Genomic DNA, 24,783 nt, shown 5'->3' on the forward strand with positions numbered 1-24,783 from the left:
CATTGATTTCTACAGTATTAAAGAAACCACTACCAAAAAAGTCCCAGTATTAAAGAAACCACTACCAAAAAAGTCCATGGCCTCGCAAGTAAAACAAAGAAGTATAAGAAAGAAAATATAGGAAAACTGATGTGTACCAACACCATATTGCTTTAATATGGGAAGTTTATGCATGGTAAAGCTTTGTTGCTATTACTGAATAAGTGATTCACGGTCATTGCTTTGTGAATTGCCTGCACTTGAAACTTGCTCAATTAAGAGCCCTGGGTAAGTAGTTAGCTCAAATTTCTGAGATCTTGATTTATGTCAGTAGCCTAAATTCTGCATTCTTAGGAAACCAGCCTAATGCAAGCCAAATCACATTGTTCCAGATAAAAATCAGATATACTGAAGATTTGTTTCTCATCCTCTTGGAAATGTGTAGAGATGGGGTTTTTATAATGTCCGCAAGAAAAAACTCCAAGGCTCATGTTTGATTTCAAGATCTGCTGAGTGCAACCAAACACCACAGATAGGCTTTTTATTCCATCTTAACATAGAAAATATGCTGATAAAATATCTGGTAATACCAAATCTGTTTTCTGAAGAGGAAAAAAATAGATGAAGGAGACTTCATTTATAATTCTGAATGCCTCTCCTCACTCATTTCTGATTACATAATAGAATTTTCTGTTGGATCAAGGTCCGCTGCTGGATAAAAGATTGAGACCTTAAATCCTGCAAATTCTAGCAAAAACCTACCAGTAATAGGACAAAATTTCAGAATTCAGTGCTGAAGGACACTTTACACAGGTATTTAGGGAGCACTAAAAAATTACAGATCCTTCAGAAATAGTCCTTAGTGTGCAAATTACCTCAAAATAGACTCTGAAGGGTAACTGCCATCACTTCCAACAGTTAGAACGCTAAACCATTTTATATCATCCACATTTTGACCAAATATTTTAGATCATGATAAACACTTTAATTAATTTTAAAATTCATTTTCAGTGTGATTTTTCTATGAGCTTACTTCATGTTTCCTACTATGATTTGCCACAAGATTTTCAGTTTTACCAGCTTTCAAGAAAGTAGAAGCTAAATCAAGTATTGTTACTGCAGGAGGAGCATTTTTCCTTGTAGTTCACTAAGCTATGCAGTGAAATTTTAGTAACACCTACAAAGGAAGAAGAAGTAACCATCCACAACTGTGCATTACAGACTGTTCTAAGTCCAGAGCTACTGCTGACCACCTGCTTTTTGAAGTCAGGTTTCCAAACTGCCTTTAGGACAAAATATCTTTTAAAGGTAAAAATTAATTAAACAAATAACTCCTGTGGTACAAAATTTTATTATTCTATACAATGCAACATAGCAATAAACACTGCAGTAAAAAGCCCATAATGTACAGCTATAGCTTTTTAGTGCCATAAAAATGTACTTTCAAGACAGTAGCACATTATAGCTAAGTGAAGCTCTTCATTAGATAGAATGAGAAAATGAGGCATGAAAGGAAGATAGAAAAGCCTTCTTAATAGTTTCTATGCAGATAATGTAGGCCAAAGACAATCAATAGCCATGCCTCATTTATTTTATGTTTTTGAACACTTACAGGCAAAATGTTAGTATTTGCTGTACTGTTGGGTTTCACAGACCCACATCCATGAGGACAAAATTGATTTGCTTATTATGATGTAATTTATATGATTTTTTAATCAAATGGCAGTTGTTATTGTTAACTAATATGAAAGGTAACAACTACTCCATTAGCCTGGACACATTAAAGTCATGCTGGTCTACTAATATGATCAGTCATCAATGGGACCTAAACAATTGATCTACAGGTTCATAAACACATTTCAAGATTGCACAAAATGTATGTCAATAACTTAAAAGTCCCATTAAATACTTGAAATCAGACTACCTTTGCACAGTCAACTGCAGCTACTCCTGACTGAAAAATGAAACTGAAAAACATGGTTTTCAACCATCATTTTTAAATGATGTTTAAACAATTATTCTCTAACTTTCAAAATATAATTCTGTGTGACAGCCATGTCACAGTATTTCCTTGTGACCTCAATCAGATTCATTTCTTAAAATTAATAATGAAAAAAGCTTTTAAGCTGCTAAGAACAGGGAGATCCAACACATTAAAAAGTAAAAACGTGTGCTGGAAAAAATAAAGTGTTTCATGAAGTTCCTCTTAAATTACATATTGGACCAGTTCTCTCCTACTGAATATCTCTCACAAGAGTCAAGAATCTGGTTAGTCCTTCTATGCACAAGTTCTAACTCATGTTTATATTCTAACTGAAATAGTAAATCTTTTTCAACATTCAAGAGAAATAAGATATAGCTTTGATTTCCACTGCCTTCTCCCTGCATTCCTCCCCTATGCATTTAGAAAACTGTGTAGCAGTAAAACAAGTCTGATTCAATAAACCTTTACATGAATAATTTTAACTTATTGGCTTCACTCCTGTAACCTGCTCAGCAGTGCCATTATTTTTATCATTCCCAAAGGAAAGCAGCTACTGAACATACACGCTCCAGAAATCAAACATACGGATAAGGTTTGACCTCTTGTTTACAGTTCAGTTTCACTACTACACAAAACCTGGGCTATAATACTCATATATTTGCTTATATATCATATTACAGGCTAGTGATTTTCTTATGTAGGAAATGAATGCTACAAACAATTAAATTAAATTGTGTTTTACTTGTGCTTAACCTCTTCTATGAACAGTGCTAATACAGCAAAGAAAAATCACTACTTCACAGCAGGGCAAATCCTACTTACAGAATTCAGTGGTTGCACCAAGTACACCACACAGAGGCTTGAATAAAGGGACCACCTGTAACAAAAGCTCCCCCAGGCTTGTGAACAGGGAAACAATAGGCACCACAAACAGCAGACTGTAAGAACTTTGGATGCACTCAATTCTGGGACTATATACACCATACAGTTCTAGGACTGGGGCGATTCCATATATGTATATAGTTTTGAGGCCGGCGAAATCTTGTATTTGTTCACATGGAATAATTGCATGACATTAATAGATTGTTGTGGCTCACAGGCTAACAAATAATAGAGCTATTCTTTAAGTACAGCATCTCATAATTGCAGCTTTTTCTACAGAAAAACCAAATTTTAGTTCACATCTAACTTGACAGTCTGTGACTGATAGGGCCTCAGCAGTCCATCCCAATAAATGTATGTTACAGAACACATTTTTTGTTTCTTACAAAATGCTGGTGAACCTTTAGTTCTGGGGAGAATGAAAACACACAACTCAAGACTAATAGAGTGGGTTTAAGCAGATTTGGGAATTGAACTGAATGGTTACCATAATCTAAAGCTGAAACTAAAGGATAGCATTCTATAAACTGCAAGACTGGCAAATGAATCTGAGACAGTTCCCTTAAATATATATATATATATATATATCCTAGACATTTAAAAGTCACACTCCCCACTCCTATTATTTACATAATGGTGCATGTCCATTCTAAATTGTGGATCTGAAAGTAAGAGAATGGATAACAATATGCTTCCTTTGATACAACCTGATTACTACAGAAAGAGGGAGAGAGAAAGATGAAAAGCGCGAGATAAAAATGAATCAGCAGTACCTGATATTTGTACAGCCAAGGGATGTAACGGATTTCCCTGGAAAGCTCTTCTGCAATGCTAGATAATATTTAGTTAGCAGTATAGCCATTCAACAGGGTACTATGGGATAAAAGTAGCAAAGGTGCAACAAAAAATAACAACTTTAAACATAATATATTCTTTCTTATGCATTTTCAAAGAATTTACAGCTACTATAACTAATGTGCTCTATTCATAAAATCCTCAGAAACTTTTATTAGTGGTAAGGGAAATGGTTGGAAGGAAAAGAAACAGAGGACCTTGCGAGAATGTTGAACATCTGATATCTACAGAATCTTTTCTCCTTAATTCTTATTAGTAAGATTTTCACAAGAGGAAAAAGAAGGGTTTTGTGATGATAGGAAATAAAAGATGTGGGAACAAATGACAGCAGAAGATTTTTAAAATTATTAAAGTAAAAGTCATGCTAACAGTACATTATTATTTTTTTCTTCTTTTGGCTCTTAAGTTTGTAACATCATCTAACTCTCTCAGCATTTTTAACTAAACGCTATAAATAAATAATCTCACTTCATGTTTATCAGCAAATTTCAGAGAAACTGGAAAACATGTCAGTACAATGTTAACAGTGCACAGCATTTGGTTTCCCCTTTGCAGCTCTGAGGCATTCGCTTGGACTCCATCCCACTCTTTTGTACTGTCTTTGCACTAAGTGGTGAAATAGGATCTTTGTTGTCCCAACATGTCACTCTTTCCATTATGCAGATAGTTCCTAACCACAGATGGTCTGTGAGCATAAAATATGTACAAATTTCAAAGCAAACCTTTAATGTCTGTCTGTCTTTGCAACAAAACCTGGAAGGACAGCAATAGTCCACTTTAAGTGGAATTCTTTCTTCAGTTCTCTTCATTTTCAGCTCTGAGGTTTCATGGTGATTAACGTACAAATGCATAACCACTGCATTAAACACAGGGATGGAGGAATGACAAAGTAATTATCTTACTGGCCAACATAAGAATTCCTAATGTGCCTTTATGTAATGCCTTTGATCTCCTGGGAATTATTTTTAAGAGCAGCAGGAAAAAGGCAAAATCTATTATGAACAGAGGTATGAAAGTATTTAATATTAAGTAAATAGCAGAGTGAAATAACCTGTTTAACCAGGTTATTTTTACATCTGTTCATCCAGGCCAGCAGAGAAGCTAAGACATATACCAATGCTATTTCAAGGCTTATTTGACAGAGATATTTCTTAAGTATATTATTGCCATTCATTTCTGCTATCACATCCAGGTGCACAGAGGAAGAATGAAATGAATTAAAAATATTCTTGTCTTTGAAAGAGAATTCTGATGTTACACAGTGTTGTTACCAAGAGGAGTGACAGAGACAGGGATGACAGTTACTCATTCAGTGACAACGTGATCATCAGCCTCTGCAACTCTATTAGCGCAGCACAACTCTTTGCCATAAGCCATTATCGCTGGTGGAAACAATGTCTTGAAGTAACACCAGCCATCAAAGACACTATGAAAAGAAATCATGGAAGGGCATATAGTTAACCCCACCATCTGTCAGTATGTTTCAGAATCCTTAACATCTTAGTTTTCTGTCTATTATTTAAAGTCTATCTGTCTAAACATATTTTGTAGTCCTTTGTAACACACGTTTAGCAGAGCCTGAAATTTGATAGAATACACAGATTTCAGAAGTAAATAGGAAGTCCTAGTATGAAGCTTAAATCATTGATCCTTACTTTAACTCAGCACATAAAGAAAAGAATGTGAGATTTTGCATTGAGTTTAATGGGCATAGAACAAAGCAATTTTTAACTTATTTTCAAAATTATCCAGATTTCAAGACTGATGAAAGGACTGTGATGTAAGCAAAAGAATTTGTCTCTGAGGTGAGAGACTTATTCCAGAGGGATATCGCTGTATTCACTGTGGCCTGCACATTGCTAAACTTTCAGATCAGCAGTTCAAGAGCAGGACACACACTACTGAAAATATCAACAAGGATATGTCACAACCTTTCATAAAAGATTATCAAATTCTGCTTTGTGTGGACAGGCTAACTTAAGGAAGCCAACTTAATTGCTCAACTGCAATTTATGCTTGCTTAAGTTAGAAACCAGAACCAGGCCTTCTATTTTGTTGTGCATTTTCTTACATACTGCCTGAATTTTTTGAGGTTTGTCTCTCTCTTTGTCTTTCCAATACCCCTTTATTCTTTCTCAAACAATACTTTTTATATCTTGACTATGCAGAACTTCCCCAGGATGCAGGAAATCAAGATTCCAGTTCGCACTACTCATCTGTAGAGCTGGGAAATGAACATCTTTTCCTAAACAGAAGCACCCTTTTCACTGAGCCACCATTATTTACTTCTCATCATGAAAGAAAAGGGAGGAAAGGAAGGAAAATACAGTCTACATTTTGCTATTATCTGTTTTAGTAGAACAGATCCTTTTCTGTGCTCCAGGATTATGGTATTCCAGCACAAACAATTTTGCTATCTACATCTATTATTTCATCATATTTGTGGGTCTAATCAACACTGTTCTTGAGGCTTTTTCAGTTATATTAGCTCTTAGAAAAAAATTAAGATCTTGTTACCTTTGTCTATGTTATGTGATTTACACTGGACTGTACACCATCATTTCAATGGTAATTAGCATTTTCTTTTAATATCATTGAATACTGTGGTATAACCAATAACACTTTATCTTAAAGAATATTTTTTAGCTTCAGGTTTCAAGTCTTCAAAAAATATGTCACCATGTCCAAATAATACAGCTTATATACCACTGTCACTTAAAGACAGTCTGAGTATTTAATTCCTTCTGCTCAACTCTAGTTTCATTTAAGAACTAGGATGGGAGCAAATGGCTAAAATAGATGATTATGCAAAAACGTTCACCTATCAACCTCCATAACTACCAGGAAACTACCAAGAATACCTCCATCTTCTTTTATGTCAAACTGAGGCGCAGTCTACAATAATATAAGTAGTTTAAAGAAATAAATGACCCCTTTGACCTTGCTTATAATTCTAAAAGGAGATTTAAACAAAAATATCAGTGACCAGTTTTTCTATGAAGCAAACCTGAAGGGAGAAGTCTACATAATTCACTGGTATTAATGATTGAAAAAGAAACTAATACTGACTTTAACTGTCCTTGCACGTTTGCTACTTTTGATTACTATTTGAATTTCATAGGATAAGATTAGAAAGAAAAAATGAAGAACAGTGTGTCTTTGCTGCTTTAAGTGCCATCTAAAAACATGCTTATTTCTTCTGAAACGCAACAGAATTGCTACAGTCACTTTAGCATAAGACATAACTTCCCAACTTATTATTAACAACTTGGGAAAAAAAAAAAGCACAAAGGAACCCTGCATACACTGACTGCTTCTAAAGTACTTTAGAAGGACAGATGTTTCAGCTTTTTTAGTGTCATTCAATAGTGCTTAACACAGCTGGAATAAATGCATTAAGAAACAAGCACAATTAAATTTGATCAAAAAGTAATATTCACTTTTCTGAACAACAGAAAGTTTCAAATAGGTCTATTACTCTGAAAAGTAATTGAAAGTAGGTTTACAATTAGATAGAGAACCTATTAGAGAAGCTTCACTCCAAACATGAAGACAGACATGGAGGCAAAACAGACAAATGCTTATGAAGTAATGAAGTGAGCATTTTACTTTTTATGATTTCATCAGTATTATGTGTCCTAATTACAGTGAGCTATTCACTCACAGTTGTGAGTTGAACAGTATATTCCACCTTCACTTACTGGAATAAGAACATCCTGAATGGAGCCAAAGAGAAATGTTAAAATACAGTTACGATAAATTGCACTGAAATGGCAGTATATCACAGAAATTATCTCAGTCAATTGGAACACTTTATAATGGAATTTTACATTTTCTTAGTTAAATTCTTGTTTTGATCAGTTGGCTAGCATGAGTCAAGATCTGTAAAAGTCTTCTTCATCTTCTTTAAAATTCTGTAGTAAGTCACAAGCTGAACATCAAATTTGTCTAAAATAGCTTTAAGAAAAGCTCTATAATACAAGCAGCTCTGAGAGGATGTTTTCATTTAATTTTAAGAAAATGTAAGCTTTTCACCATGGATAATAAATTTTCTCTTACTATTGGAACGCAAAACTATACAAGGAAAGCAATGAAAATAATAGCTGGATTCTTGAAGTAGGAAATACTGCTTTAGACAAACTGATGTACTGTGTAAGTAGCAGTCAAGGATATGACCTTGGAACTTTACTGAGCTAAAGCTCACAAAATGCCATTACTGCACGCACTACCATATGTTTTCTCAATATCTTAGTATATAGGACTGGATTACTGCATGACTTTCTGAATATTTCCCCTAAATGCAATTTCTTCCTATGCATAAAAATCCAGATGCTGTGATTTAGTATGCACAAGGAGGTCTCTGTATGAAACCTGAGTACTGACAGAATTACAGTGGCTTCCTGTTCAACACAGAATTGATTTTGAAATTGCTATATGATAACTTATAACATAAAGCTCTGCACAATTTAGAATCTCCATTTTTATCTACCCTGTTATCTTTAAGAGTCTAGAGGTTATTGAGACTATCTAAAGTTGGACATTTGAAAGAAATGCGCATATTTTCAGCTGTTATACTTGTCAGTTTGAAATCCATTTCCAGCTGGAGTTTAGACATGGATTCAGATTCATTTAAACATAAACTTTTATGTTTTCAGCCTGACATCTTCATCAACTGAGCACTTGAGCTCTGCATTTTATATTATTGGAAGTACTAAAGTAAACAAACAAAAAAAATTACTTAGCAGGGGAATGTTTTTGCATCAAGAGTTTCTGTGTGTTTGTCTCTGTCCTGTAAATAAACCTGAAGCTGGTAATAAATACTTAAGACTGTTTTCCAACAAATAACAAAGTTTGACTATATACAACAAAAAAGGTGTACATCCACTACTCTTCCACTACAGTATTCTTGGAACAGATTTCCAATATTAGTTTTTATTAAGAGTAATCATTAATTGCTTTTCACACAATCACAGAATTGTTTAAGTTGAAAGGGACCTTTAAAGGTCATCTGATCCAACTCCCCTCCAACAAGCAGGACATCTGCAGCTTGATCAGGCTGCACAGAGCCCGAGCCAGTCTGACCTTGAATGCTTCAGGGATGGGGCATCCATCACCTCTCTGGGCAAACTGTTCCAGTGCCTCACCATCCCTGCTATAAAAAACTTCTTCCTTATATTCAATCTAAATTTCTTCTCTTCAAGTTTGTAACCACTTTCCCTTGTCCTGTCACCACAGATTCTGTTAAAGAGCCTGTCCCCTTCCTTCTTGTAGCCCCCATTTAGAATTAAAAGACCACAATTAGCTTTTCCTGGAGCCTTGCTAGCTCTTGCAGCCTGTCCTTGCAGGGGAGATGTTCCATCCCTTGGATCACTTTTGTGATTGTTTTCTGGATGCATTCCAACAATTCCATGTCTTTCCTGTACTGAGGATTCCATCTCTGGACACTATAATCCAAGTGAGGTCTCACCAGTGCAGAGTACAGGGGCAGGATCACTCCCTCACCCTGCTGGCCATGCTTCTTTTGATGCAGCCAAAGATTCGGTTGGCATTCTAGACTGCAAGGGCACATTGTTATAATTATGTCCTGCTTCCCATCCACCAGTACCCCCAAGTCCTTTTTGGCAAGGTGATGCTCAACCCTTCCATGGCCAAGCTTGCATTGATGGTGGGGATTGCCATGACCCAGGTGTAAGACTTTGCACTTGGCTCTACCAAACCTCATGAGGTTCACCTATGCCAACTGCTCAGCCTGTATAGGTCTCTCTGGATGGTATTTCAGTCTTCAAGAGTGTAAACCTCACCATGAAGCCTGGTGTCATCTGCAAACTCACTGAGATGCACTCAGTCTGACTGTCATTGTAATTGACGAAGATATCAAAGAACATTTGTCCCAGTACTGACCCCTAAGGAACACCACTTGTCACTTCCACAGTAAACATAGGAATAACTCAAAGATTCATCTGACTAGGGCCAACGACAATGGCTTAGGGAAGAGTATTGGAATGGGGCAAGCACATATGCATTGCAGCAATAGCCCCATATTCTCTCTCAGTTTCTACCTATCCAGTGCTGAGGAACACCTGAAGCGCATGTTAAATCCGTATGAGTTTTCCTTCCAAGTGTTTTATGAACATACATTATCATGTTATCCATACAGCAACATACTCACAGTTTGACTATGCATTTTGTGAAATAAGGTTTTACTGCTTATAAAATACATAAGGATACTCTTAGAAAAAAAAGATGTACTCTGATGCTGTTGGCTATAATAAACATGGTCACCTTCTGTCCATAAACGTTGACAGAATGCCAACATATTCAAACTACAGCATCAAAGACACCCCTTAACCATCTCTTATACCAAATCTGCCAAAAATAGCTATATCTCCATATTCTCACACCCCTATGACCTTTTAAACAACTACCATGCTCCCTCTTAGGATAAAAAATGTTGAGGTTTAGTGGATTATCAGTATCAAGTGAGATTATGGATAAACAGTCTTTTTCAGTGCTTTTTTTTTTCTTTTTTTTTTAAACTTTTATTATTCAAAAATTTTATCCAGAATGTTTGAATTTACATGACCTTCTTGATAGGAAAAATATTACCTATTTTTCTGGTAATTTCTTCCTGTACAGGAGTATGTTGTTACATGAAAAGTCGATTAGCTTATGCTACCATAAGGTGGCAGCATGTAACACATATTTGTTTTGCTGAATTTGTTTTGCTGAATATGTAACGCATCTATTTTCTGTGTACTTTACTTCACGTTCCTGCAATTAACACAAACGTGCACTGAGAGAGATCACTCACAACATTTTTCAAATTATCCCAAGAGTTTTTTATACATCCTGTGTGAAAATCTTTATGGATCGTAAGTTAATGAAGATAAATTTTCCTTGAGTACAAGGTCAGTAAAAACTAAACTATTGTTCTTGACATAGACATCTATGTAATCACATTCTTTTGGGGCTGAAAACAGAGAAACTAATATTTTTGAAGTAATCTTGAAAATAACAAACTGCTTAAAGCTATATTTTAGTAGATTATCACCTATGAATCTAAAAACACACTAAAAGCAGTCAACCTTGCATTCCTTCCAAACAGCCTTTGCTACTGAAAATTGGAAACAAAGCACTGACATTAAGTAAGAATAACAAAAGATTGCTTTGCTACAGTTCTACTTTTACATATTTCTGTGTCTTGCTTTTCATGATCTTTTTAAAAAATACATGCACACAAAATCTGTTTCAATAAGTTTCTGTCAAAATAGCAACATTAAAAACAGCATTCTAAGCTTATAAAATGATTGCTAGAATTTATATTAAATAGAATTTTGTGTTCAGATTTGATTTGGATAGCTGGAGAACACTGTTGCCTTACTGCAAATTATAATTATGCAAAATATATTCCTTCTATGCACATTGAGAAGATCAGAGCTATTGACCGGGCTTTGGAATAATCTGTTTTTGTATACCTCTTACACAGTGAAAAGTGAATGAATAAGAAATATGCATAATGAAAAACATACTTTAGGTTAAGAACAGTTCAGAACTGGAGTAAGTTGCGTAGAAATGCTGTGGAATCACATTCTTTCAAAATTTTCAAAGTTTTAGACAAAGAAGAGTAGATAGTAATAATAGTGTGAACTACCACACGAAGTATGGTTTCACTATACGCCATGCTACTGTATTACAAGGACCAAAGCAGAATTTTGATAATTCATAATTATTAAACCATGTAGTCAATTCTTAACTTCTGTGAATTTGATTATTCATAACAAAAAAAAGGACTTTTTTGGCCCTTTTTATCACATTTTTGAGATGGTATCAGAGGTGGCTTTATAAATTGTTCACTGGGAAAAACATGACCACCACAGTACTACTTTCACATTGCTTTTTTCCTACGTGAGCTTTTCACAAAGTTCCCACCACTGTTAACAACGGAGCTAGTCTAATTTAGAGAAGGGAATGGTTCCTATAGCCCTTCAACTCCAGTAAAACAACTTTGGGATTGTTGAGAGGCTCCTGCTCACTACTGATAAATGTTCAAGGGTATTGAATTCAAGAGCACTAAAACATAGCCCTGGGCTATTAGACCGAAGACGTTAGAAAAGTAAACAAAGGAGACAATAAAACAATATTTTTTCTACCATTTTCTTCCATTACTTTCTGTTTACCAGCTGTGTCTGGCTTTTGGGGAGGATTTTTCACTTCTAAAACTGACAGCTACACAAGCATACACACATAGAATAGTCCAGCAAGCTCATGAATCAATTTCTGAGGGAAAAATGTATTTCTTGGCAGGTATGTCTATGCAACTTATGGTCTTCATGGCAAGCTACAGCAGACATGTGAGCCCGCTGATAGGAGGTGTAAGAGGCAGGCCTGGGAGGCACATGATAGGTAAAAGGCAGTCCCAGCTGCCTGCTGGGCTTCTTGATGCCTGTTGACAGAAAACCACCTGAAATCACTGGAGCAACTCTGGAGTGTTTCAGCAAAGCACGAAATGAAGCTCCTCTAACTGCCAGTTTGGGAAAACACAAACAATGTCATAAAATGGCCTTGTAGACTGTTCAAGTCTCCTTCTGCAGCTCAGCCTTAAGGCATTTGTCTGCCTAGGGCAAATTTTCACAGTTCAGTAAAGAACTCTTGAAAACAGTGTTCTAATGTGAGTGCCAGCACAGCATTTACCATGGGATAGCTTTGTGCAAGGGACAGGCAGAAGGCTCAAAATTAAGATACAAATTTGATAAAAAATACATGCTGTAGCTCAAAAGAAAACGGAAGGTCGCAGAGATGCAATTTAACAAGACTGCTGGAAATTCTTTTTTATTTTTCCTACTTTCAGTACCTTTAATTTCTCAAACAGAACACATAATAGTACTACTACATTGAGCCTCAGGAGACTGCTAACAGAGGGAAAACTGATCCTTACCGAAGCCTCCTGATCTCACATCCATGCTGCTGCTTAGGAACAAAGCTAATTGCAACATTTATACTTGAATGTGACAAAAGAATAAATAAGTAAACTAAGTAAAATAAATAAATAAAATAAAATAATAATAATAAAAAAAGAATGGAGACCATAGAATCACAGAACGACTTGGGTTGGAAGAGTTCTCAAGTATCATCAGGTTCCAACCCTTCTCTGCAGACAGAATTACCTGCTGCTAGATCAAGCACTAGATTGCCCATGGTACCATCCAACCTGGACTAAAACACATCCAAGAACAGGGTACCCACAGCCTTTCTGGGCAGCCTGTGCCAGCGTCTCACTATTCTCTCAGTAAAAAAATTCCCAATATTTAATCTAAGTCTGCCCTCCTTTACTTTAAAATCCCCTTGTCCTGTTCCTATCTACCTGTGCAGAAGTTCATTATTATCACCTTCAGAGGTAGGCCAGCCAGTAGAAGGCAAACTTGCCCTGTAGTGGTCTGAAAACTGAATTTTCAAACCACAATATTGATAAAATATATCTTTTTCTGTTTTAGTGTTTTTATTTTAGTGTTTTGATTTTAGTACCATGCTCCATCCAAAAACAAAACAACCCCCCCAAAAAAAAAACAAAACAAAACAAAACAAAAAAACAACTAAACCAAACAACAACTAAAAACACCCTAGCATACAAGAAAGTAAGTCAGATGTCAACATTCAGATTATGTAACATGGAGAGACTTTTTTTTTCCTGTTTTATCACTGCTTGATAGGAGTGAGGCTGTGCCTTTGTTTTTTCTGTTCAGAGTATTCTCTACTCCCAAAGGGGAACAGTATGAGGTACTCCGATTATAGTCTCTGAATTACCAGGTCTCAGCGAAGTGCCTCAATAACTGACCTTATTTTCAGGTGCTGAGCTCTGGCAGCTTCCTTTAAAGTAGATGAAAGTTGCCAGAGGCTCAGAATTTCAGATATCAGGGCACTTTCCATTTTTGACTATCTCTGAATTTAAGAATCTGTCCTTCTTACCATTTTTTTTTTTCTTTCTGATTTTTTAACTGCTCTGTAATCCAAGATCAAGAGAAAAATACTGATAGCAGACCTGAGTACAATAAATATGGTTCCAGGCTTGGAATGCTTTCTTCTGTCAGCTGCAGTTAATTATTAAAGAGAGAGTCTCAGCAAAAATAATGTCTGTTAATGTGTTTTGTTTTTTACCCTGTTAGATCTCCACATAGCAAGATTATGCAGCTATGAAGATTTCTTGTTCTCCAGCCTGTTAACTTTATGGCTTTGACAAGTCTGTGTAAATCTGACATGCACTCAGACTTGGCCAGGTTTACCTGAAATATTTAGAACAATGACAAGCCTTTCAGTTTGAATCATGCCGAGACTGCCAGATCTTAAGTGAGCAGTAAACTACTTTCTTAATAGGATAAAAACAAGGAAAGCCACACTTACAGCTTTAATACTGTAGCTTGTTACGGACCACTAGTGAAGCAAGGTCATCTGATGGAACAGGTACTTGCATTAAAGCAACTAATACAGCTGGAAAACAAACAAAAGAAGAATTAGTCATTTAACATTTTTCTGTGGTGTAGATTGCTCTATGCTTTCTTACAGCTGTTAGTGTTTCCTATTTTGGACCTCTGTTCTTCAGTTGAAGAACATGACAAGCTCATGACAAGTTTTGAGCTTTGGCCTATAGCAGAACAATGCATTCAGACCTGCACAGAGATGGACATGCCCTATGGGCCAGAGTTTGGGGAATTGAATACAGGCAACATCCAGGCTAATCCCATGTCTAAAAAGAAAGAAATTAGTCCTAAGGGTTCCACAACTTTTTTTTTTTTTCATGAAATTATTTCCAGGAACGTCATACAGTATCCAGCATTTAAAATCAGTTGACTTCAACTCTGTCTATTAAAGAGAAAGGAGATGTGTGCAGTACATGCTGATGAAACAGCTACCAAATCCCCAAGCTATCATAGCAGAATAAAACATGATGAGCTTATTATAATCAGAAATCTTATATGTTAATGCACAGAAAATATATAGGCAGTCAGGATGTAAAACCACCATACAATTCCTTTTGATGTTTATTTGGATTCTAACTATATGTGAAAAAAGCAAGTGAGACTGAAAAAAACAGATGCTGCGCTCAGTACTGCATAAAATGCACATGCAGTACTGCATAAAATATCACAGGTATTTCTGACAGTGGTGAATAGTCGTATTTATATAGCTTCACAATTGTGTGAACCATAAGCAGTAGGCCATTCAGGGGTTCATCTTGGCAACTTCTGCCTGCAGATCTTCTGTTTAACCTAATGGCATCCACAGAAAGCCCTTAGAGAGTATCACTGCCTCAGAAGTAACACTTCTTGCCCCCTATGTGCTTGTATTCATACGTTATTTTATTATTTTGTTTGTACGTTTCTGTGAATAAACTTGTGTAAAACAACAGAGCTAACACGCCAATTTTAAGCACTCAGAAGCATCAGATTCCAGTGGAAGTAATGTCATGAAAACAGTTCAAAAATATTGCAATTTCAGAATTTATTCTTTACTCTTATTATTCAGTCCTCATATTAAACCTGTAAAGACTGTTACTTTTTTTTTTTTAGCGTTAGCCACATCATCCAGACCAGAAATTCTTTAAAAATAAAACTAAGATTCTGAAGTAAATTTTCATTGGGAAGATAAAGAATTAAAAATAGTGAAACAAAATAAAAGTAACTTTTGACACAACGCACGGTATCAAAAATGACATATCTTGTCTTAAATAGACTTGAGTCAAAGATATTTGGCTAGTGCTCATTACCATGAACACAGATACTAGAAAAGGAGATGTAAGTTTCAGAGGCACAAAAATGTCAAACAGTTAGGAGGTTCTTCTGAGGATTAATTTCCATATATGGAAATTAGAAACGTGAACACAAATTTCTACTCCATTTGCAAGAAACAAGTGCAACAATTGCAATAAACCAGAGAAGATTTATAATTATAATGGACAAGTAAAATCCCTTAACAATCAGATGCTTGTCCTGTTCTTCATGCTAAACAAATGTTCCAGAATACATCTATCTGTATGCATCCGCATATAGCTAAGTTTCTGTCAAAGTAGCTGATAGTTCTTTTAGAGTAAATAGCTCTTCTGTGACTAGAGCTGCTCTCTGAAATAGCAGCTCCATGTACTTACATTATAGAAAAGTCAAATCCCACCACACTTTTGTACCTTCAGGTTTATTATTCAATTTTCTATAGGGCAAATGCAAGCAAATGTACAGCCTAGGCATGCCAGACATTTCAGCTGTGTGGAAATGAAGTTGGGCTTTGCCGAATCTTTTTTTGCTCTTTGTGAAGATGCTCAACTCAGGCTCACCATTGCTCTATCATAGCGAAGGAGTTATGGCTTTCCCAGTAATCACAGAATCACAGAATAGCTTGGGTTGGAAGGAACCTCAAGGATCATCAAGCTCCAACCCACTTTGCTGCAGGCAGGGCCACCAATCTCCATATCTAGTGCTAGGCCAGGCTGCCCAAGGCCCTATCCAATCTGGCCTTGGACACCTCCAGGGACGGGGCATCCACAACCTCTCTCAACTCTGTTTCCTCCAATAGCAGTGCTGGTCTCCTAGGCAAGGAGTCATCTATCCTTCCAACTGACTTCCTTATCCTGCCAATTCGAGGTGCAAAAATGCCACTTCTCTTGCAATAATGAAGACTGTGGAAGTTGCGAAGGAAGAAGGTAGGATGAGGAGGACATCAGTTACAGCATTGGGCTCATGACGCAGCCAATATACGATCGGTCACATGGGAATGGGACCTTTTTTCTGTACCAGCTACCGCCAATGCAGCTACTCCTCTCCACACATTGTACACTGGGAGATAAATCACTTAACTTTTGTTTGTCTGACTGGTGAAGTAACTGCTTCATGTCACTTGTCAAAAGCATCAAGTCTAGCAGAAACATCTTATGAGCTCAGTCCAGCTCACTTGTGTTTAAATACCTTGTGAAAAACAGCCTAAATTCAATAAAATGCTATTTTACTCAAAAAATAATACAAACAATCTTTCATCACAGCTGGTTTCCTATCACTGTGTCCTAGAAAAAAAATCAGTTACCTCTAATTGAAAGCAAACATAGAACAGTAGAAAATTATATCTACTCCATTTATATCAATTTTGTACTGTAATGTGATGATCTATTAACATACAGAAGTAGACAGTTTACCAACTAATGCATTACATTTTGCAACCAGATGAGTGAAACTGCAGGTAATGCTTTAATTAGCCAAATTTCTTTCTGTGTTGGAAACACTAAGTGTGATAACTGAAGCTAAATAGGCTTATCTATGAAAATCTACAGATTTCAGAATTTTCTTCTAGAACAATTACCAAAAAAATAACATCCCAAGCTCCTAAAGTTCATGGTGATTCTTCCACTTGAAATGCTATTTTCAAGATACTGTCTTACAGCTAAAGTACCATTATTCATTGAAATCAGGCTTCTTTTTAGATTTTTTTTCTTTTTCTTCTTTTCACTGCACTACCCCATTTCTGCTTTCAGCAGATCTATTGCAAACTTAAATGCATTTTGATAACCAACAAAAAAATCATTAGAAGATAATGGATTTGCAATATGTTGCTGACATACATCAACCTATTTTCTCTTCACTTTTGTATGTGGAAATTCAACTGGGTATTGTACTTCATAAATTTATGAAAGTATCACAACTCTGACCTGCCTTTCATTCACACAGTAATACAGAATAGTAAAGATTCACATTCAACAACATAATTAAGATAACTGAAGATATGCCCATTTCAGTTTTCAGAAATTGACTGATTTGTTTGAGTTAAGCATTTTTTGAAAAGGCAGCACAGGGGAATCCATATTGCTTGCAGTTAAGTGGTTAGCTTTTCAACCTGAACTACAAAGAGAATAGAATCTGCCTAACCATAAATCCTGACAGAATTTCATAGTGTCCCATTTCAGCTGGACAATTTATTCAATCTCTATATACTAGTGAGCTATGTCACTGTATTTTGATGTTCCAATCTCATTATACTTTAGGTAAAATGAAACCAACCAACCAAAGGAGAAAACAAAACAAAACAAAACAATACAAAACCCAACAACAAAACAACAAGAATTAAAAACAAACAAAAAAATCCACCCTGATATTCCTATTAAGCAAACATCTTTTGAGAAAAAAATCCTAACAAAATGTTCACAGTGGATATTAACAGGACTCAGAGAGGCTAAGGGCTATATCTTAATTTATCTTGAGTACGCTTTTTTTTTTTTTTCTTTCTTATCCTGTGTTGTGACCTGATTTTCAAGGAAAAAAAAGACAAAACATAAAATCAATTAGTTGATACTTCTTTGATGTCTCCTCCCAGCGGAGAAGCAAAAGTTCTCAGGCAAATATTTTAGCAATAGGCATGGTCTAGTGCTTTGGGAAATCACCCTCTAAAAAAATACATAGAAGGAGAAAACCTTAGCAGGACAGAAAGAGGATCAGAAAGTAACGATAGAAGACCAATTGAAACAACAGTGAAAATGGTAACAGTATTTGAAATCTCAGATAGTGTTTTCAAACAATTTTTCTAGCCAGATTTAGTAATAATTTATTCAATCTCTTGCTGTCTGACTGGATTCTACCTGTCTCCTCTACTTCTGGCTACAGCCCCTGTGGCCATTCTAGCAGCAAAATGAGAACTCAAAACAAAGTAACATATACCTAATAATATACAGATCTCCTAAATCACAATTCAGTTTTTACTGTCAATCACAATTATATTTATAAAAAACAGGTAGCAATGGTCCTTGTATAGCACACAAGCACAGATACTGATGAAAAAAAAAAAAAAAAAGCTGGATATACTAGCTATCTTTTTATAGGTCCTAGAAAAAAAACAATATTAGTTGTCTCCTAATCGTGATGGGATTCTCATCTTTGTTTTCAAATTTCTTTTCTCCTGAGGGGAATGTCCTAATGATTAGACAGGCTATAAGATAGTTAGAAACTCAGAAACTTGAATGACTGGTTTCTAGCCCTTTCTGTTAAAGATGTTTCACTGCGTGGCTTAAAAAACACAAACCTACATATTTCTGGCTGGAGGGTAAAAATAAGAAAGAAAGAACATGACTATATTCTGATCTGAGCTTTAGGGCAAGGTAGGCCCTCTGCACTCATTCCCTGTCTTACTCAAAAAAGGTATGAAAACAAACCCTTGCAGAGTGATTGGGATAGTGGGTTGTTCTAGAACAGATCTGCTGGCTTAAATAAAGACATAAATACTTTTACATGAAAAATATATCTTCATCTTCTGCAGAATGCTCATCTGAAGGTCTCAGGAAGCATATGCAAAATAAGCTGTATAATTTACAAATAACTGAGTTCAGTATTGGGAAAATATCACCACCAGCAGCCAGACAGAATCACCTGTCAGAATAACTCAATTTCTTTGCTAAATTATGGTGACCGGAACTCATACCAGCAAAACTCTTGTACGGTATTATGTTTATACTCTCAATCTGGCTAATTTAATAATGGCATTATTAATATATCACTTCTTTCATCTGACTTAGTCTGTAATACTGAAGGGACAAGGTGATCTCCAAATGTTGTTTTCAGCCTTACTGTGTTGCTGTTTCTTTCACATTTGACAACAGCATCTGGTAAACATGCAGTGTGAATTGCTAATTCATCTCCTACCTCTAAAATTAGTCCAAGTTCATGAAAGAGCATAAAAGCAGTTATGTTCTTTCAATAAAACATTTGACTAGTTTGATCAGCTGAATGTACCTTGGAGCTATTTCGGGCTTAAAACAACTTGTGCTGCATGCTATTACTAATTTTTGGGCTCAGACTCAAATACTTAAGTTTGATGTGAAGTACTAACGTACCATCCTAACAATAGCCAAAATATGAAGTCAAAACTGTCACTCAGTTTTAAATTCAAACTAAATTCAGACTTGGTTTTAACTTGGAAAAGAGCACTAGAGGTTACTATTACAGTCAGATCTCCGCACTTACAGCAATAGTTAAATGCCACGTGTTTGGTAGCATCCTTAACGAAGCGTAGGTTCACTGAGGTGCTGCTGATTCCTCTTACTAAAAGGCATGCTGGTCAGTGAGTGCCTGTTTGTGCTGGTAACAGTCACATCTAGGCAGGTCCACTGGAGTACTAGGCAGGAACACAAAAGCTATCAGAGCATGATGATTTACAGGTGGAGAAGGGGAAAAGAATCTGTAACACTAGAAGCAGGACACACATTTGTGGTTTAAAAATACCATCAATGAAACTTGCTTTCAGTTGTTTCTCCTGGTTGGTTTGATACTACAGAGACTTGACCATTACCTAAGAATAATATATTCCAGGTTCCTTTTTGGACCCACAGAAAACACGGAAAATCTACTCATGACAGTTGTGGGTGCTTAGAAGTTAAAAATTTGGTCTGAGCTTCTTTGGACATAATAGTTTTAGTCAGCTCAGCTGGCTGCGTCTCAAGTGAAACCACTCTGAGAATAAGGGGACAAAACTATCACAGAACTACTGCAAAATTGGCCTTTGACGTGTTACAAAGGAAAGGGAATGAAACAATCATTCCTGAGTAATTTAAGGCCATAGAGACACTTTATAGGAATTCAGCCTAGGGGAAAATATACCAACAAAGAGATTGTGATTATGACCACATACGCTCCTAAGTGAAGACTAAAACTAATTAGTTTTTTCCACTTTCAAAATCTGACTGAGAATATCCAATGCTTTACAGGAAAGAAGTGCACTATTTGCATTATTTCCAACGCACACCTGCAGGCATTTGAAAAAAGGGGGGAAAAAAAAAAAAAAAAAAAAAAAGAGCTTTAAGCTTTTAAGTTCAGAATAAATTGTGAATTAATTATTTTAAGTGTCCCTACTCAGGTAAAATGGAACCACTGATATCAGACATTTACCACTTCTTTGTCCTTTCCACCATTTCTAGAGAACTGATTAGCAATAATACTGCAATATCCAAAGGCAAAGATGCACAACAACAACAACAAAAAATATATTAAAAACTAATTTACTACTAATTAAACATGGCATTCCACTTCTATATGTAGATTTACTGGAACAGTGCTTTACTGCTGTCTTACCCTTGGAACAGCTCAGGAAAGAAGCCATATCTGAAAGGGAGAGCTGACCATGTATTGCTCAAGGCAGAACATCAACATACACTGCCTGATTTCCTTTTCTTCTTATTTACTCATCTGTTCTGAAACAGTGAGGCTAAGTTTAAAGCCCCATCCTTGCTTCTTCCTATCCATCCACATAGGAGAGATGAAGGCTCATCACCTTGACCGGTTGGTCACCTGGTTAACCAACCTCACCAGCAAGTAACCCGTGCTGAATGGAAACTGCCATCTTTCTCACATTCTTGTCTGCTTCTGACTCCACCTGTAAGCTCAAGTCCTGTCAAGTCCTTGCTCATACTCATCTTCAGGAAGGTGTCTACTGTTTGGGGCTGCCCTCCTCCCTTGTGGGATTGTCTTTGGCTGTTAGGTCTTGTAGATTTTTTGGAAAAATCTACAAGGAAGACAGAGGTGGGACAGAAATTAACAGGCCCCCTGTTGCTGTGTTAACATTTAAGCAGCAGAGTGACTCCTGAAGAAGTGGTTTATAGAAGAGTAGAGAGAAGAGGTGGAGTGCTCTTGCTGTACTTGAATGACATCCCATCCTCTGTGTAAGATGAGCGAAAGAGGATACACTCCTATAAAATGAGAAGTTACTCAGAAAGAGAATGAGGTTTTATTCAAAATCAAGGCTTATGCCTTTTTACTACACAGAGACTTTGTCTCTGTCTTATGGTCTTTTGAAAATTTCAAACACAGCACAGATATATACATGAACATCTTCACAGTAACATTTTCAGTCAATGAACTAAAGGTTTGGGAAACTTTCTCTTTGAAATCTTTTTCTCTTCAAAAGTGTACTTTTTTTTCTTCTGTTTTACAGCAGCTCACATGAAAGTCCAAATCAATTTTGTCTTCTGAAAATTCTAGGACTTCCCCTAATAATTGCAGCTAATGTTCCAACAAACTACAAGGACCAGTTACATGGTGAGTATATATTGCTCGTGAAGCTTAGCACAAAATTTCTCGTGGCTCAGTTGAGCTCCTTAGTAGCAGATCAGGCAGGTAAAGGTAAGCCCTGGCTTTGGAGAAGAGTACTCAGAGTTACAGAGGGGATGCTCACACTCCTTTTTTTGATGTGAATTTCATTTTATAATAATTTTTACTGGAAAGGATTTGGACCACACAGTGTTTCCTGTAAAGGACTCATAGTACAAAAATCTACTTCGTTCAGAATTGCTCCCCAAGAGCACGTAACAGATTTTCCTGTAGACCACAATAACACGTGCCAGTGGAAAGCCAGGTGGACTTTTCTCATTCTCTGCTCCTCACCCACCCCGGGCCAGGAGCCAGACTGTGTGCATATTCAACAGCTGCAGTTCTACTTATGAAATGGGTAAGAAGCATAAAAGGGCAATTGAAGGCACCTGAAGCATGCAGAAATTCTGCATCTGTCGGCTGCAAAACTAACTAGCAGATGTCTTCCTGTGATTGTAATTCTGTTCCTCAATCCTTGTCAAAGTTTCAAGCAAAAACGGCTGGCAAAAAAAGTTCCTCTTAGGAGGTAAGTTGTTGGTAACACAGTAAGGTGTAATTTCTACATCTCTGCACCAGCTTCATTGACTTCTTTTCCTGTATCCAGATGGATTAACATTAAACAGTTCTGGAGAAATTTCAAACGAAATCAGTTGGCAGCCAGAATGATTTGAAATTGCAATTTATATTCATAGCACAATGATACATGAAAACTGCTTATGTGTGTTTTTCACAAAGATCATTTCAGTTAATGAGCTATATGTATGGAAAAAAAACTCTCTTTGAAGATGAACTTGTGCCTATTCTGTTTGACAACAGCCAACGTAGGTCTTGCTTCCAGACAAACAAACAAAAAGAGCGTGCAATGGCCTCTCATCACATCTGTGTTAAACAGTATTGTAGTACAGCCTGCTTTCAAGCTTTGAATATCAGAGCTAGAAATGTGTAAAGCCTATTAATGTGGTTATCCATTCATCCTCCACATTAACTAAGCCATTCCTTTTTTTTTTTTTTACTTGGAATATTAATGTTTCAAAGTTTCTAATGACACTTTTTTTTTTTAACGTATATCATAACTTCCTTACAATAGAAAAACAATAAAAAAAAACAAACAAACAAAAATGAAACAAAAAAACCAACTGAGTTAAGATGAGTTTACCAGTCTGACATAATTTTGCCATCCTTACACTGTGCAAAGCTCTGCAGACCTTACCAGGTTTGATAGATTCATGTCAGTTGGACTATAACATAGGAGCAGGCCCCAAAGATGAATGCCCTGTATTAGGAGTGTCTTGGAGTTATGGGCAGAGTTGCCTGCATTTCTACTCTGCAGCTTATCAATAACATACATATCAGAATTGCACATATGATAAAACTGCAGAATCACTGAATTTATTGTTTAGGCATTAGCTGCATACAGATGGCATATGTCATAAAACCAATGCTTTAGAGACATCAATCTCATTGCAGACATAATGTACTGATACATGCTGACACAGTGAGTCAGTCTAATGCTCCTTGAAAGTGTCAGAAATACTGCACAAGTACACTGACTGCAGTACTTTCAAAAAGAATAAGAAACACTGAATTGTAGTTTCTGTATACGGTCCCATCATTGCATCTCACTGGGATGATTTGTGAAAATGTCATATTTTTTATCACATTTTATTTGACAAAATTTTCAGTTGAAAGGGAAAAAGTAAGATGTTTTCAAAAGAGCAGAACTAATTAGTTCCATGGAAGACAACATGTGGTGACTTCAGGGATGAAGTGAAGCATTTTTTTCACAGCACTCAACAATACTTTCCCCTGGCTTGTATTGGAACAGCAAAGCAAAAAATAATTTTCCATTCGTAACTGATGTTAATAGGGAAGTCATTCTGATGCTGTGATTTTATCAAAAAAGACTAGATGACTCTTACTCTTGTTAACAAGTTAGACATTAAAGGAGATGACAGCAGCATTTTCATAGTTTTCCTCTCTCAGAAGTACAGTAAAGTAAGACATAATTATCTTCAGGTATTATAAATCTACATTCCTGTTTGTATGCCGTGTACAAAGGGGAAAAGAAAAACGGATTCATTTAAACTAATATGCATTTGTCACAATACTGTGCTAAAGAATTCTTAACGCTGTCCTGCTTTCAGACCTTTGTAGAAATATCACCCTTTGAAGTTTTGAAAGAAAACACTCCATAGCTGATGATCTATTTGTTCCCTTTCTTCCCTTATTCTGTCTACACTAACATTGTTCCAAAATATGCATTTGACTGCCTTTTTAATTGGGAAGTTTTTTAATTTTTAGGTTATGCTAGGATTGTAATTAAAGCTATTTACATCACTGTAATTGCATGCTGGCACATATGAAACATTTATGAATTATTTAGGCAGTGACTGCTCACAGCTAACATGAATTACAAAATAATAAAAAAAAAAATATATCACAAACCACAATGAAAAACCATTAGAAATTGCCTTTCAGAAAAATTTCCTCCTTCTGAACCTAGTAAAAATAAATTTCAAGATGATGTTCTTAAACTATCAACTGAAACAAAACAAGTATTTTGTTGTTTTTAGTTCAGTCATGCTGGTTACTAAAGATATTCCAGTAATATTTACCAGTAGTAGCAATCAGACACGAAACCTGCTCTGACAGAAAACCCATATCTAGAACCCTTGCAGAATAGCAGGAGGCCTGCTGAGTACTCTGGATCGTCTTTCTCTCACAATGTCAAAACACATGGGGAAAACGTTTTGCTCAATGAGCACGTAATTGTCCAGATGTGAGCAGTATTTATTCTTCTTTGTTGTCAATAGATCTGGCCTTCGAACAGAACCACCATTTGGCTTTTTCCTGTTTCTCATTTTGTGAAGACTGACTTGTTTTTTATGATTGCTCTGATAAATCTTTAAATTGAAATATATGGCTCAAATCTGAGAGTCTGTATTTACACAGTTAAATATTCTCAGACAGGTTTTGCCACTC

General features: G+C 36.1%; 1 protein-coding gene across 10 annotated transcripts in view; it reads right to left on the bottom strand.

Moving 5' to 3' along the window:
- Positions 1 to 24,783, bottom strand: part of LINGO2 (leucine rich repeat and Ig domain containing 2) — a 498,204-nt gene that overhangs the window by 250,252 nt on the left and 223,169 nt on the right. For 9 of the 10 annotated variants that reach the window (XR_014880382.1, XR_014880381.1, XR_014880380.1 and 6 more), the window contains exon 3: positions 14,096 to 14,182. The exons of the other annotated variant lie outside the window; for it this stretch is intronic. The gene's annotated coding sequence lies outside the window, so the exon portion shown is untranslated. The remainder of the gene's footprint in view (positions 1 to 14,095; positions 14,183 to 24,783) is intronic. 10 annotated transcript variants of the gene reach the window in all.

The sequence above is a fragment of the Meleagris gallopavo genome, chromosome Z, assembly GCF_905368555.1.
Source record: "Meleagris gallopavo chromosome Z, MGAL_WU_HG_1.1, whole genome shotgun sequence".
NCBI lineage: Eukaryota > Metazoa > Chordata > Aves > Galliformes > Phasianidae > Meleagris > Meleagris gallopavo.